At 46.0% G+C, this 9,708-nt stretch overlaps 1 long non-coding RNA gene across 3 annotated transcripts; it reads right to left on the reverse strand.

Annotated features, from left to right (window-relative positions):
- Positions 1–453: 453 nt before the first annotated feature.
- Positions 454–7,901, reverse strand: LOC145426207 (uncharacterized). 3 transcript variants are annotated; one of them, XR_013906929.1, is made up of 4 exons: positions 7,780–7,901; positions 1,289–7,706; positions 1,126–1,215; positions 454–1,048 (listed from the first exon to the last, which is right to left on the reverse strand). It is a non-coding gene; the product is annotated as an uncharacterized LOC145426207 (long non-coding RNA). The 3 variants fall into 3 exon arrangements; XR_013906927.1 differs by having other exon boundaries at positions 454–1,215; XR_013906928.1 differs by having other exon boundaries at positions 1,126–7,706.
- Between the last annotated feature and the right edge of the window lie 1,807 nt (positions 7,902–9,708).

Consider the following 9,708-nt stretch of genomic DNA (forward strand, 5'->3'; position numbering starts at 1 on the left):
GTTTATTTTATCTAAAACTTCAGTGCACGGTTGCAGGGATCAGCTGACACAGATCGCTGGCACAGGCTGGTTAGTTATTTAATGGTTTCAGCTTAGTTTATTTGATCTAAGACGTAAGTGCTTTGTGGGGATAGGTTAATTGGAAAATCCAAATTGTCACTAGGTGTGAATGTGAGTATGAATGGTTGTCTGTCCTTGTGTGTTAGCCCTGTGACAGACTGGCGACCTGTCCAGGGTGTACCCCGCCTCTCGCCCTACGACAGCTGGGATTGGCTCCAGCGCCCCCTGCGACCCTGAAAAGGAAAAGCGGTAGCGAATGGACGTAAGTGCACGGTTGCAGGGATCAGCTGACACAGATCGCTGGCACAGGCTGGTTAGTTATTTAATGGTTTCAACTTAGTGTGACCCGTGGTAGGTACCTATTTAAAATAGGACAGAGCCGTAGGCGCACAGTCAGTTTAAAAGAGTTTAATTTTTTTAATACAAAATAAAAGAAACAGTGTAACAGCGGCACCTCAAACCAATTAAAAACGTTACCTTATTAGAGACGATAAAACTGTGCGATTGCCCGTGAGACGGGACAAGCGCTGCGGGGAACCGTTTAAAAACAAATCAACATAGCACACAGGTTAAACATGGACGGCAACTCACACATGACCCCAAATGGGTAAAACACTATAGAAAAAAAGTCAAATCTTCAGTGCCGTCTTCACTCGGGCCCACCGCTGTGCATGCAAAAGCGGGGAGACAAAAAAAGGATTTGTTTTCCCTGCAGCGCCTTCACCGTCTGCGACAATATATATATATATATATATATATATATATATATATATATATATATAAAAATAAAGGGGTTAAAATACTAAAAGGATCAGTATCTGTGGTGCCTACTGATTCAGAAAAAGTAAAACCAAAAACCAAAACCATCGACAGCCGCAGCAGTCAGTCTGTCGGCGTACACCAGTTTAAAACAAATTAAAACACACTCATGTGTCGGGTCCTTTGCCCGCAGCCAGAAATCCACCTGGCAAAGCAGCAGCTCGGTACTCTGTGAATAAAAGACAGGAGATCACTAGCTGGACAATAAAACACAGGAATATTCCTCCACTGAATTGGTTTTGTTACCTGTCCACAAGTTCGTGTCACACCCTAATAAATGTGGGTCAGTGGCGATGAAGTCCACTATACCGTTCTCACGGGAGCAATGTTTCCCACCTACAAGGGTGCAAATAACTGTAAACCTCTGCCAACAGCCAGAGCTCAAGTGGTACATTTTTGTGTAACCTACCGTTCTAACAGAAGTTTAGGGGAAGGACGCGTATCAGACTTTCATAATTAAGAAACACCAACTTGCCCAACTCGGACCAAGCACTCGCAGCTTCAGGTTTGCAAAGGAATACCCAATTGCCCACACCTGCGCTTATGAAAGGAGCGAAGGCCAGCTCCGCCCACCAGGGGCGGTCCCAAATCTCCAGGTCTCACCTGTCACATTCTCCCCCCTGGTTTTTGCATTGGCGACCCGACAATGGAACCTTAAAGCCACGGTCTATAAAAAGCTGTAACTGAATGTACACTAGGTGGCCTGGCTTCAGCTGATTGGGGCAGATGGTGTGGATTGGAATGGTGGCCAGCTGTTGAGCGTGTCGTTCTTCTAACTGTACCACTTTCAGCTAATTGAGTGGGGACACTACACTGTGGAGTCAGGGTACCAGGATTAGTCCTTCTGGACTGCGGCCTCATTACTATAGCCAGGTCCTCTGGGAGTTGTTGGGGACAAGGTGCAGAATCAGTTTGTACACTTTGGGGGTCACCTCTTGGGGACTCCCTTCGTTGCCACACATAAAAGTCTCCCTCATTCTCAGACGGGGGTAACCGGTCAGGTGAACTTCTAGGGTTAGCAGTTTGCTGGAGCTCTGCCCTTATTTTCTCACAGATATCAGCAGGGATCGGCTTGATAAATTGTCTATTAACCTGTCTTTTCTGTTCTGGATCATTGAGTGGGGCCACTGTATACACAGGACCAGCATCAGCAGGGGCACGGACAATACAATACGGTGTAACGCCCCAAAAATCTTGGATTTTATTCCGTCCCCGAATGCTATGATCTCTCAAATACACTAACTGATGCAATGGCAAGGGGTCAGAAGCTGGGGCAGGTTGACGATCTGCACGCAGCGTCGCTGCTGCTTTGGTGCGGTTACTCACACCTTTATAAGCTACATCTAGACGTTTCTGATGCTCTTGGACCCAAGTGTGTACCGGGCCGTGGGTGGGTTCCTCCACTCTGCCTAACAGGAAGTCAACTGGGAGCTGGGGCTCTTGGCCAAACATAAGAAAATAGGGTGACTCACCCGTAGTTTGATGGATTGTGGTATTGTAAGAAAAGGTGAGCTGCTGTAAATACATGGGCCAATGACGCTTTTGCTCAGGGGGCAGAGTTCTCAACAGATCATGCAGAGTCCGATTAAAACGCTCACACTGGCCATTACCTTGTGGGTGGTAAGGAGTGGTGCGAGTCTTTTCCACACCATATAACTGGCATAGCTGCTGAACTAATGCTCCTTCAAAACTCCTCCCCTGATCGGAGTGGATCCTAGAGGGAACACCAAAGCGATAAAACCACTCATAAACCAAAACACTGGCCACAGTAGTTGCCTTTTGATCCTTAGTAGAAATGGCCTGAGTGAACTTTGAAAACACATCGGTAAGAATCAATACATTTTCACGGCCATCAACGGAGGGTTCAAGGCATGTGAAATCAATTGCCAGAATCTGATTGGGCCTCGCAGCCATGAGGTGACCCATGGTTGTTTTAGGTTTGGGATAAACTGCTTTAGCCTGCGCACAACGTTCACATTGCTGACAGTAATCCTGAACCTCCTTAGACATACCTGGCCAATAACACCTCTTGCGTATCAAGTCTGCAGTCCTGTCAGTTCCCTGATGACCATGGTCATTATGCAAGCCATGTAAAACCTCATTCTTGAGACTCTGAGGGACCACTAATTGGCACACTGGTTCCCCCCCATCTGGCTGAAAGATCTGCCGATAAAGGACGCCCTCCTTTTCTACCAGTTTCCTCCACTGGCGCAACATTTCCAGCACTGCTGCTGGCAAATCTCTTCTCTCCTGGCGAGTAGGGCCAGTTCCTCTGCGCCAAAACTTCAAAAAACCACTAATCGTGGGGTCCTCCCTCTGCAAAGTAGCAAGGTCTGCAAGTGAATGAGAGGGTAAAACCGAAATCATAGATTGGATTACTTGCTGGGGTGGTAAAACTGTTTGCACTAAAGAGTCTGGAAGGGAAGTACCAGGAAGCAGTGTTTCTAAAGACACAGTTTGATCGGATGGCTGACACTGTCGAGACAAAGCATCTGCATTGCCATTTGTACGACCCGGACGATACTTAATTGAAAAATCAAAAGAAGAGAGCTGAGCCGCCCAGCGCTGTTCCAAAGCTCCAAGCTTTGCTGTAGTCAGATGGCTCAAGGGGTTGTTGTCTGTATAGACAACACACCTGTTACCCAGCAAATATTCTCTGAATTTTTCAGTCATAGCCCATTTCAAGGCTAGGAATTCAAGTTTCATGGAGCTGTAATTGGACATGTTACGTTCCGTGGGCTTTAGCCCTCGACTAGCATAAGCTATAGGACGCACCTTGCCATCAGCTTGCTGTTGTGAAAGCACTGCCCCCAGACCCCAGTGGCTGGCATCAACCTCCAAGATAAAAGGTTGTGAAAAATTAGCATAAGCCAATACGGGGGAATGCACCAACCGAGCTTTCAACTCTTGAAAGCTATTTTCACACTGCTCGGTCCAAACTTCCTGCAATGCACGCTTGGAGGGGCGTTTGTGCTTAGTCCCAGCCAGTTCGGCCACCAGCTGGTGGAGCGGAGCAGCTAGGGATGCAAAACCTGGAACAAAGCGGCGATAGTAACTAGCAAACCCTAAGAATGATCTCAATTCAGCAACAGAGCTAGGAGTTTGCCAATTAGACACCGCAGATATTTTGTCTGGGTCCGTGGCTACCCTGTCCTTGGAGATCACATGCCCAAGGTACTTTACCTCTGTCTGCAGAAAACAGCATTTTTCCAACTTGGCCTTCAAGTTTTGTACCCGCAAGGTCTCCAGTACTGCTCCTAGGCGCTGAATATGCTCATCTACTGTGGTAGAGAAGACAATCACGTCATCCAAGTACAACAACAAAGACTGGTGATTCTGGGAACCAAACATTCGCTCCATCAATCTCTGAAAGGTGCTTGGTGCATTACAGAGGCCAAACGGCATGCGGTTGAACTCAAATAACCCAAAAGGAGTACAGAAAGCAGTTTTCTTTTTGTCTGGCTCAGCAACAGGGACCTGATTGTAGCCACTAGCCAAGTCCAAGGTAGAGAACCAACATGCACCTGACAACACATCCAAGGACTCCTCAATTCGGGGCAAGGGAAAAGCATCCTTCCTAGTCCTTGAGTTCAGCAGACGGTAATCCACACAAAGCCTAATACTAGAGTCCTTCTTTCGTACTACCACGATTGGGGATGCAAAAGGGCTACAACTTTCTCTGATCACCTGACTCTCCAACAGGTGTTGAATATGGGCCTTAACGCTCTCATACTCTGAAGGTGGAATCCGTCGATACCGCTGGCGGACCGGAGTCTCATCTAAAAGTGGGATCTCATGAGTCATTAAATTGGTACACCCTAAGTCACCATCATGTGAAGAAAAAACAGATTGGTAGTCACGCAAAAGGGCCCTTACCCTGTCCTGATCCTGTACAGTGAGGGCTGAGAGATCAATTGCATTAATTGCAGTTTTCAGAGGGTTGGATTCCACACTCTGGGTTGCCATGGTAACACGTTTTTCCTCTCCCAAATCTTCCAAGAGCCTGGTCGAGCCATCCGATTGGCTGACAATTTCAACTTGGCACAAGGTGCCAAGCTGACTGCGAGGTGGCAAAATGGCCTCAGTTAATCCCACATTGATAACTGGGATAAATGCAGTGCCACTGACCACCTGGACCAAAGCTGGAGAAGAAAGGAGACCATGAGGCAAACCGGCATCTAATGGTTCGAAAAACGCTGTTCCAGTGTGCGCTGAAGGGACTTTCCGACATGTAGTTGGTACAAACTTCATTGTGCCTGCGGGGATGCAAATTTTTCTCCTACCCTTAACTCTCACTGGGCCACTAACTTGTGCTTCAGGCTGTAGCTGCGCTGTATGGCAACGCTGCAAAGCCTGCTGCCAAGGATCCTCCTGCACTAAAGGAAGGTCAAAAAGAGCAGAGCCATGTTCCAAAAACAGCTCCCTATAACACTCACGGATCACATTCATGCCGAGTACTCCACATATTTCTGAGTTGGGGCTGGGCTCCAAAGGATCTCTAACAACTAACACACCACGTTTCGGTATTTGCCTCCCTAACACTTGGCAATCAAGCTCCAGGTAGCCAACATAGGGAATATCTAGCCCATTAGCTGCCCGTAGCCGCAGCCAATGGCATGCTTTCAGTTTCTCTGGACCCCAGTTCTTAAAATGTTTGGCAAAAAAACTCTCCGTGATGGTAGTGACCATGGATCCAGTGTCTAATAAACAGGAGACATCTACCCCTCCCATATTAATGGTAACCTTTGGACAGGAGCCTACCAACTTGGGTGGGGGACCAGACATTTGAGCATTACAACTGTTGGAGCCAGTTATGTCCCCATCTGATATGTGGCTCAGCATAACAGAGGGTGCTAGTTTTCCGCCTGCATGGAAAACGTACCCTGCCCAGATGAGCTCCTGCTAGGGGCTGTAGATTCAAAGGCTACTACCCTCTTATTATCACAGTCTTTAGCAAAATGGCCAGGCTTCTGACACCATCTGCAAATAACCTGCCTTCCTCTCTGCGTGAACCTAGACTTACTTGATGTATGGGCAACTCTCAACTCATGTGTAAGCTGATCAATCTGGGCCTGCTGCCGTTTTAACATTTCCTTAACCTCTGCTAATTCTGACCCAATAGTATCCCTTGGCCCCTTTGTTTGTCCTGTATGCTGAATGCTGTAGACTGCTGGGACAGAATAAGTCCTGAACCGGCCGGGTTCTACTCCTACTCTGCCTTCCCGCTCCCACCTGAGGCCTTCATCTCTTAAAGTATGGAGGTCATAATCTGGATGTTCGCGAACAATCCTTTTAAGCTCGCGGCTCAAATTTCCATCCCGGACACCCTCTACAAACTGATCAGAAAGCAGTCTAGCAGCCTCAGGAATTCGCCTCTCTGGACAACTTTGGATCATTTTGTCCATGAGAGAAAACAATGCATGTGAGAATTCCCTCAGTGACTCTCCTTCTTGCTGCCTTCTTGCATAAAAAGCTTCCTTAACAGCAATAAAGGACATGGGGCAACCATACTGGCTAAGGAGAATCTCAAAAATGCGGTCTGGATCTTCTCTTACTTGCTGGGACCTATATTTTATTTCCTCACGAGCATCACCAGTCAAATGATCATAGATATAATGGGCTCTATCAACAGGGGCAAGTCTACGAGTGCGCATCACAGATTTTATTTCCTCCACCCAACTTTGGACACTAATTTCCCCAGTTCCACTAAACAGGGGGCACGACCTCTCTCTAGGGATATAAACCAGCCTCTCTTGGAGAGAGCCCTCCATAGGGGTAGAGTCATGAGGTCTACAGGGGCTAGAAATGCCTGATTGGGACTCCATAATAAAAAATAAAAACCCTCAACAGTAAGTGCCTACTGTGTTTAAATGCAGATTACACTTTGTTACCACCAGGATTTACCAGCTGCTGCTTTGCCTAAAAAAAATAAATACAAATATAAAACAGTTTAAAACACACACCCATAAAAATACAAATTTTACACAAACCAACTGACTAATCGCTGTGCACACCTAGAGGCTCGTCCTGTCCGACAACGCCAGTTTGTGACCCGTGGTAGGTACCTATTTAAAATAGGACAGAGCCGTAGGCGCACAGTCAGTTTAAAAGAGTTTAATTTTTTTAATACAAAATAAAAGAAACAGTGTAACAGCGGCACCTCAAACCAATTAAAAACGTTACCTTATTAGAGACGATAAAACTGTGCGATTGCCCGTGAGACGGGACAAGCGCTGCGGGGAACCGTTTAAAAACAAATCAACATAGCACACAGGTTAAACATGGACGGCAACTCACACATGACCCCAAATGGGTAAAACACTATAGAAAAAAAGTCAAATCTTCAGTGCCGTCTTCACTCGGGCCCACCGCTGTGCATGCAAAAGCGGGGAGACAAAAAAAGGATTTGTTTTCCCTGCAGCGCCTTCACCGTCTGCGACAATATATATATATATAAATAAAGGGGTTAAAATACTAAAAGGATCAGTATCTGTGGTGCCTACTGATACAGAAAAAGTAAAACCAAAAACCAAAACCATCGACAGCCGCAGCAGTCAGTCTGTCGGCGTACACCAGTTTAAAACAAATTAAAACACACTGATGTGTCGGGTCCTTTGCCCGCAGCCAGAAATCCACCTGGCAAAGCAGCAGCTCGGTACTCTGTGAATAAAAGACAGGAGATCACTAGCTGGACAATAAAACACAGGAATATTCCTCCACTGAATTGGTTTTGTTACCTGTCCACAAGTTCGTGTCACACCCTAATAAATGTGGGTCAGTGGCGATGAAGTCCACTATACCGTTCTCACGGGAGCAATGTTTCCCACCTACAAGGGTGCAAATAACTGTAAACCTCTGCCAACAGCCAGAGCTCAAGTGGTACATTTTTGTGTAACCTACCGTTCTAACAGAAGTTTAGGGGAAGGACGCGTATCAGACTTTCATAATTAAGAAACACCAACTTGCCCAACTCGGACCAAGCACTCGCAGCTTCAGGTTTGCAAAGGAATACCCAATTGTCCACACCTGCGCTTATGAAAGGAGCGAAGGCCAGCTCCGCCCACCAGGGGCGGTCCCAAATCTCCAGGTCTCACCTGTCACATTAGTTTATTTTATCTAAAACTTCAGTGCACGGTCGCAGGGATCCGCTGACACAGATCGCTGGCACAGGCTGGTTAGTTATTTAATGGTTTCAGCTTAGTTTATTAGATCTAAAACTTCAGTCCACGTTCGCAGGGATCAGCTGACACAGATCCCTGGCACAGCCTGGTTGGTTATTTAATGGTTTCAGCTTAGTTTATTTGATCTAAAACTTCAGTGCACGGTTGCAGGGATCAGCTAACACAGATCGCTGGCACAGGCTGGTTAGTTATTTTGTGGTTTCAGCTTAGTTTATTTTGATCTAAGACTTCAGTCCACGTTCGCAGGGACCAGCTGAAACAGATCGCTGGCACAGGCTGGTCAGTTATTTAATGGTTTCAACTTAGTTTTTTTGATCTAAAACTTCAGTGCATGGTCGCAGGGATCAGCTGAAACAGATCGCTGGCACAGGCTGGTTAGTTATTTAATGGTTTCAGCTTAGTTTATCTAAAACTTCAGTGCACGGTTGCAGGGATCAGCTGACACAGATCGCTGGCACAGGCTGGTTAGTTATTTAATGGTTTCAACTTAGTTTATTTGATCTAAAACTTCAGTGCACGGTTGCAGGGATCAGCTGACACAGATCGCTGGCACAGGCTGGTTAGTTATTTAATGGTTTCAACTTAGTTTATTTTGATCTAAAACTTCAGTGCACGGTTGCAGGGATCCTCTGACACAGATCGCTGGCACAGGCTGGTTAGTTATTTAATGGTTTCAACTTAGTTTATTTTGATCTAAAACTTCAGTGCACGGTTGCAGGGATCCTCTGACACAGATCGCTGGCACAGGCTGGTTAGTTATTTAATGGTTTCAACTTAGTTTATTTGATCTAAAACTTCAGTGCACGGTTGCAGGGATCCTCTGACACAGATCGCTGGCACAGGCTGGTTAGTTATTTAATGGTTTCGGTTTGGTTTATTTTATCTAAAACGTCAGTGCACGGTTGCAGGGATCAGCTGACACAGATCGCTGGCACAGGCTGGTTAGTTATTTAATGGTTTCAGCTTAGTTTATTTGATCTAAGACGTAAGTGCACGGTTGCAGGGATCAGCTGACACAGATCGCTGACACAGGCTGGTTAGTTATTTCGTGGTTTCAGCTTAGTTTATTTTGATCTAATACTTCAGTGCACGTTCGCAAAGATCAGCTGAAACAAATCCCTGGCACAGGCTGGTTAGTTATTTAATGGTTTCAACTTAGTTTATTTTCTCTAAAACTTCAGTCCACGTTCGCAGGGATCAGCTGACACAGATCGCTGGCACAGGCTGGTTAATTATTTAATGGTTTCAGCTTAGTTTCTCTAAAACTTCAGTGCACGGTTGCAGGGATCAGCTAACACAGATTCCTGACACAGATCGCTGGTTAGTTATTTAATGGTTTCAACTTAGTTAATTTTATCTAAAACTTCAGTGCACGGTTGCAGGGATCAGCTGACACAGATCACTGGCACAGGCTGGTTAGTTATTTAATGGTTTCAACTTAGTTTATCTAAAACTTCAGTGCACGGTCGCAGGGATCAGCTAACACAGATCGCTGGTTAGTTATTTAATGGTTTCAGCTTAGTTTATTTGATCTAAGACTTCAGTGCACGGTTGCAGGGATCAGCTGACACAGATCGCTGGCACAGGCTGGTTAGTTATTTAATGGTTTCAACTTAGTTTATTTTATCTAAAACTTCAGTGCACGGTC

This window comes from Astatotilapia calliptera, chromosome 3 (assembly GCF_964374335.1).
Source record: "Astatotilapia calliptera chromosome 3, fAstCal68.1, whole genome shotgun sequence".
NCBI classification, from domain to species: Eukaryota; Metazoa; Chordata; class Actinopteri; order Cichliformes; family Cichlidae; genus Astatotilapia; species Astatotilapia calliptera.